Source organism: Heteronotia binoei, chromosome 9 (genome assembly GCF_032191835.1).
Source record: "Heteronotia binoei isolate CCM8104 ecotype False Entrance Well chromosome 9, APGP_CSIRO_Hbin_v1, whole genome shotgun sequence".
In the NCBI taxonomy this organism is placed as follows: domain Eukaryota; kingdom Metazoa; phylum Chordata; class Lepidosauria; order Squamata; family Gekkonidae; genus Heteronotia; species Heteronotia binoei.
In genome coordinates, this window is record NC_083231.1 from 102,983,578 (window position 1) to 102,990,525 (window position 6,948).

Sequence of the window (6,948 nt, forward strand, 5' to 3'; positions counted from 1 at the left end):
TAAAACGGGAAATGAGATGGATTTTTGTGCTGCGGACCTTAGCGCCATTGGGGCTTAACAACAATTGGAATCTTTCTTGTTATTTGTAATTGTTTTTAAAAATTTGTCAGATTAAGTTGTATTAGGTTTACTTACCATCATATATGAATATAGGGAGGAATCACTGCTAGATGAATGTAAGTGCAGCTTTAAGAACATTGTAAGCGCATTCACCTGTGGGCTTTAAATTCAGCATCTCTTAGAAAGGGGTTAGGAAATTGACCATATCTTGTGAGATTTGTTGTAAGCAGCAGCATCGAGATGTAATGAATTTGTTAGAAGGTATGAATTTTCCCACACTAGAGACTTTCCCACAGCGTATGCTTAATATTTTGTATGGATAAATACTTTGTATGGTTTAATATTTCATTTTTGTGTACAGCTTGTAGAAGCAAGTGCGAAACGTGGGACCAAAGTACTACCGCGTCGCGTTCCAAAATTTATGTGCCTTGCTGTACAAAAGGATAAGTTCTTTGGAGCATCATTCTCTATTTGAAATTCTTCAATGCAAAAATACTTCTTCTGGAAGCATTGTTCTTCATGAAAGACTTGACCGTTTGAATTTCTGCCTTCACCCATCCTTTGGAATTTCCTGGACATTGATTTGTCTGTAAATGACTTTGGATGAAGGTTTATGTTCCTTATTTGCCATTTATATATCGAATGCTTTTGCACAACTGAATATAAATTTCTAGTATTTGTATTTATTTGGTATTAGTATTTGGCAATTTGAGGTTGGGGTTTGCGGAGGTTTATTACCTTAATTTCCTGCTCTATTGTCCACGTTTGCTCTTTGTGGGTTGCTTAATCCCCGGTTGGGGGCAGGGGATCCCCTGGTTTTTAGGCTCTCCCTCCACTACAGGGTTATCAGAAAGTGGGGTGGGGGGTGGGATGGAAATGTCTGCTAGGCATTCCATCATTCCCTATGGAGACCGGTTCCCATAGGGTATAATGGAGAATCGATCCGTGGTTATCTGGGGCTCTGGGGGGGGGTTGTTTTTTGAAGTAGAGGCCCCAAATTTTCAGCATAGCATCCGATGCCTCTCCTCTAAACACTCCCCAAGTTTCAAAATGATTTGACTGGGAGTCCTACTCTATGAGCCCCAAAACAAGGTGACCCCATCCTTCATTATTTCCAATGGAGAGAAGACTTTTTAAAGGTGTGTGGTCCCTTTAAATCTGATGGAGTCCAATTGTGCTTGTTACAACCTTGCTCCTGGCTCCACCCCAATGTCTCCTGGCTCCACGCCCAAAGTCCTCAGATATTTCTTGAATTGGACCTGGCAACCCTACCCAAGTGGGTAAGTAAGTTTGTACTGAAGTAGGCGTTCTTTAAGTTATGCTGGCTGCAAGCCATATGCTTTTAAAGGACAATAGCAGCAACTTGAGTTGGGTTTTCAAGAACAGGAACTCTCTCAGCAACCAATGATGGCCCAGCAGCAGGAGCTTATAAACTCCAGCAAGAGAACACAGCTCAAATTGTGTGACATGTTGCTGTATCACCCTGCCTGCTATATTATTTATTGATTGATCCAAGATATTTTTCCATCACTCTCCCATAAGCTCAGTGTGGTAATAACACAGAATTAAAATCAATTGCAGAATAAACAACATTCAATGAAAAACATTCCTGGTCAATAATATTAAAAACAACATCATACTTTATACCAAATACTGCAAAATAGCATTTTGCCACTTGTCTACAAAACTGGTTGAGAAAAGTATTGGCCAAAGGAGGCTTTCTGGGAAAACCCAAGCTTTACAGGTTTTTCTGAAGGTCAGAAGGTGGGATCTGACAAACTGAATCAGGGAAGCTGTTCCAAAACTTGGGAGTTACCACCGAGAATGTTCTTTGCTCTGGTACCAGGGAACAACTGGTACCCTGGGAACAACTCACAAACAGAGCCGGCCTGCCCACTAGGCAAACTAGGCATTTGTCTAGGGCGTTGGCAGGGTGGGGGTGCCAAATTTGGCCTCCCCCCCCCCATCCTGCCCCCTAGACAAATCTGTTTGCCTCCCCAGCCTCCCTTCTTCACAATTTTAATGCTCGGAACGGGCAGTGAAGAACTGTGTTCCTGGGCTCCTTAAAGGCTGACACACACACACACCACCAATCAGCTGAATGGCAGGAAAAACCGCGGAGGCTGGCAGCTCCTATGCCCCTCCGCCGCACTCACCTGAGACCCTGGAGAGCTGCTCTCAGTCAGAGTAGACAATACAGGCCTCGATGGACCAAGGATCTGATTCAGTACAAAGCAGTTTGGTGTGTTCATCCCTAACCAGCTTTAGCATAATTTTAATTGGCAGGCACTTGGAGGAAGGCTTTTCGGCTGTTGCCACCTGACTAATGAATCTGCTCCCTCAGGAACAGAAAACAGCCACTTCCCTAATGGCCTTTCTGTCTGAAGAGCTGCCATTTCTGGAGGGCTTTTGAGCCAGTGCTGTGAAAAGTAGTGGAAATTAACTGTTTCATTGGAGAAAATTGATTTTTTAAAAAAACTGGTTTCATTGATATTATATTTTATAGAGTACATAGTCAACCACATTAGAGGCTCTTTTATTTTAGTTGAAAGACAATCTACAAACTAACTAAAGAAATGAAAACAAAATTGCGCACGTTTATTTAATTAATTGATTGAAAAGATTTATTAGCTGATTTTCTACCTTGCCGAACTCTAGGAGACTCGCAGTGCAAATAAAACATTTCTTAAAAAAAATATACAGAGTCCATAATTTAAATTCCCAATTAGATCCACTGGTAATTAAAATACTCCATCAGTCAAATGGAGCCGTAAATAAAACTGTTCCCAAATTCAGAAATTAATGTTGGAAATTCTTCTAGTTAAATTAGTATTTAACTAGAAAAGGGAGTGGAGCACGGCTCTCAGTTCTAGAACGATACAGGAAGAAGAAGAAGAAAAAAAGAGGAAGAGGAGGAGATTGGATTTATACCCTGCCCTTCACTACTCAAAGGATTCTTAGAGTGGCTTACAATCTCCTATCCCTTCCCTTCTCCTCAACAGAGACCTTTTGAGGTAGGCGGGGCTGAGAGAGCTCTGAGAGAAACTACTCTTGAGCAGAACAGCTCTGACAGTTATGTCTGACCCAAGGTCACTCTGGCAGTTGCAAGTGGAGAATCAAACCCGGTTCTCCCAGATAAGAGTCCGTGCACTTAGCCACTACACCAAACTGGCTCTGGAGCAGACTGGGAGAAATACTGTCCTCTGTAATGCCAGGTATGTCCCATCCAACAGCACAGCTCCCTGGTGAAGGCTGAAATACCCATCATACAACAAAACAAATTGCTGTCCTGAGCAAAAAGAGAGATTGGGGAGAGGGGGGAACAGGAACCGTTTTGCTGGGCTCCAAGAAAAGGAAGAGCACTTGGGGATGACAAAATTAATATTGTCTGCATTGCAGGCTGCGTAATTGAATTGTCAATTATGTTTTTTAAAATTGTCAATTACACCAGGCCCTCCCAAATGGATGAAGCGCCGCAAATTACAAAGCAATCTCTCTCTTCTCTGTGGCCTCTTAATAATAATCCGTGCCTCCCAAAGGCTCTCTGTGCCCGTGTCAAGGAGCCAAAGACCGTGACTGGATTTTTAAATGGTCTGTGTGCAGTTTTATGGCCATTACTTACATTTGCATCTAAGAAAGCTAAGGGGGGGTGGGGGGGGAATACATAGCAATCAGGTCCTCATATGTTAGGCTCTAAACTGCAGCTGATTACCAGACATTCCATTGCAGCTCTCAAAGCAAATATAATAGTTCAGGCGTGCATATGCCTTGTGTGTCAAGGGCTGGATTTGGGACGGAAAGCTGGGTTATTTATTAATGAATCCTGAGCCACAGAGAATATAAATTAAGTCCATCACTGGCTCTTTCAGACAGCAAAGAGATCAGCTCATGATAAACTTTCAGAGATCAGAACTCTGGTCCGGTTTGAAGCACAGCGCGAGGTGTGCATTTTGATCTCAGTCCTTTTTGTGCAACCAGGTGTGTGTATGTGGGAGTCATTTGTCTCTTCTCTTTCCTTCCTTCTTTATTGTAAGCTTGAAGGAAGAATTCTGTGTGATGTACAGGGAGAGACAGTGGCTCAATGGTAGAGCATCTGCTTGGTAAGCAGAAGGTCCTAGGTTCAATCCCCGACATCTCCAACTAAAAAGGGTCCAGACAAGTAGGCATGAAAAACCTCAGCATGAGACCCTGGAGAGTCATACAGAGAGGGACAGTGGCTCAGTGATAGAGCATCTGCTTGGTAAGCAGAAGGTCCTAGCTTCAGTCTCTGGCATCTCCAACTAAAAAGGGTCCAGGCATATAGGCATGAAAAACCTCAGCTTGAGACCCTGGAGAGCTGTTGCCAGTCTGAGTAGACAATACTGACTTTGATGAACTGAGGGTCTGATTCAGTATAAGGCAGCTTCATATGTTCATACTTTGTCCAAATAGCAATCATTGGTATGTTTAGGCACTTAATTAAGATTAATTATTATTTTTTCTTCTTTGCAAGGTTTATTTATTTATTTATTTATTTATTTTATGACTTCTATCCCGCCCTTCCCAACAAGTGGCTCAGGGCGGCTTACAATCACAGAAATCGAACATAAATAGACGTTAAACATAGAGCATTTAAATTTAAACATTAAACCGTTTAAAACATAGAACCATTTAAACAATTAAAACATTTAAAACAGGTCTCCTTATGAATCCTCCATTTTGCTCTTTGGTTGTCTTTTCCCATCACCTTCAGCTTCTATAATTGGTCCTTTTTTTTACCGCTTCCATGACAGCTAACAGGGCTTTTTTGTAGAAAAAGCCCAGCAGGAACTCATTTGCATATTAGGCCACATCCCCTGATGCCAAGCCAGCTGGAACTGCACTCCTGCGCATTCCAGCTCAAAAAAACCCCTGGCAACCAACAACCTAAGACCAAAGTTAGTCGTCACTGGCCCAAACAGCAGCCCATTAGGCTGCTGAATTATATGTTGTTGCAAGCAGGGATGCCATGAATATTGCATCAAATGTGTCTGACATTCAAACTAACTGTGTTCAAGGACTGTGTTGCTCAGACATGAGCTGATCATGGGGTCCATTTGGTTCAGCACAGAATGACTTGAATGGCTGCTCAGTGAGTTAGCCTCATTCCGCCCCCCCCCCCTTCAAAACTGTGTGTGTGCAAAAATGCTGCTGATCCAACCAGATCAGCAACTCTTAAAATCACTAAGGGCTACTGACAAGAACACTAACAGTACAATCCTAAAGAGACTTGGGATACTGTTGAGTTACAACCTATTCATGGTGACCCCATCCATAGGGCATTCCAGGCATAGATGAGCCGAGGTGGTTTGCCATTGCCTTCCTCTACGTAGCAGCCTCAGTCTTCCAGCATTTTCCTACTCCAGCATTTATTTATGATTGATTTTTATTATTTGTGACTGATGCCACTATGAAGCTGCCTGCTGAGTGGGGCAGCAGTGCTTCATCAAGCTGTGTGAAGACCTCTATGCATGAGAAGCCAATAGTGTTGTTCCACCCCATAAGGCAGAAGCAACCTGCCAAACAGCTATGCACCCCTTGTCAAATGAATGACAATTCTGTGGGGAGAAAATGGCTCCCTGTTCGCAACTGGTGAACAGGAAGGGGGCTGGATCATTCGTATAAGGCCCCCTATGTGCCACTGCAAAGGGCACTGTTTAAAAGATGTCCCTTATCATTCACCCGCAATTCTCTCAATGTACAAGTGCAAACTGTGTCTGGTTTAGTAGTAAGCCAATGTGAGGTCTGGATGTGTACACTAAAAACCAAGATGGAGTAGAGCCAAACAAAATGGTTCCTGGCAACTAAGCTCAAGTCTGTGCTTGCTATTTTTGGAGGTGGCTGTAGGGTGTCTGTTAGGCTAATAGTTTCCCCCCATCTAAAACAAGGAAGTATTTCCTGTGGAGGCCACAGATAAGAAGGTCTCACTTTCTCATTGGTATCTATCTCCAGCATCACTTCATCATATACAAAAGAATATTGATCCAAACTGTTGAAAACAATGTGGCTTGAAATGTGATTTTTTTTCCACTGCTGGCGGCTATGTAAACATGTCAATCTCTTCTGGTCACAAATAATTCAACAAATTACGCAAATCACTATGATTGAGCTTCCTATGCTACCTGAGATCTTACTATTGAGCAAATGCTCTGATCCTAATGGTAATTATATTAAAACTGGGACTATTCACCTGTTCCTTTCGATAGCATGATTAGTCATTGCTTCACTTTGGATCTCTGATTCCAGACCATCTTAGATCTTGGCAATACAAATGATGGGATTAATTTTGTTATGTATAAAATTATATCAATTATGACTCCTGGTATGTCAGACTCACAGGAAGCTAAACTTATTGCAGTTTGGTATCGCATTGATTATATATTGGTATATATATTTGATTATATAGTTGGTATCCCATTGAGTATATATTGATGTACTTCACTCTGAGCCCCTACGGGAGAATGGGCAGAATATAAATAAACTAATAATTATTATTATTATTACATACCTTACAGAGAATGAGTTATTCCAAATAATCCTATATGTCAAAGAATGCTATATTTCTGAATATTTCTATTTTAATTTCATTTGATCTTTGTATTTTATTGTCTAATCTAAGTAAGATATGAACTGTGCCCTTCTTTCTGTGTTTTTTTTTGTTGGAATGCATAAATTATTTTTGCAAGTTGTTGTACTGCAAATTGAATTTTTATTGTGGTTTGTTTTGTATATGACTTTATATTTAATCAAATTTGTTATTTGTTTAAAATAAATGAAAGAAGGTCTCCTTCCTTTGCAATCCTCCCTTCCTGATCAATTCACCCTAATTATTGGGCCACACTTTTCCTTCTAGCAATCAAGGGTCATCAG

At 41.4% G+C, this 6,948-nt stretch overlaps 1 long non-coding RNA gene across 1 annotated transcript; it reads left to right on the forward strand.

The window, feature by feature from the left end:
* The first annotated feature begins 217 nt into the window (after positions 1–217).
* Positions 218–742, forward strand: LOC132577556 (uncharacterized). The gene is made up of 2 exons (XR_009555835.1): positions 218–321; positions 429–742. It is a non-coding gene; the product is annotated as an uncharacterized LOC132577556 (long non-coding RNA).
* Positions 743–6,948: the final 6,206 nt, after the last annotated feature.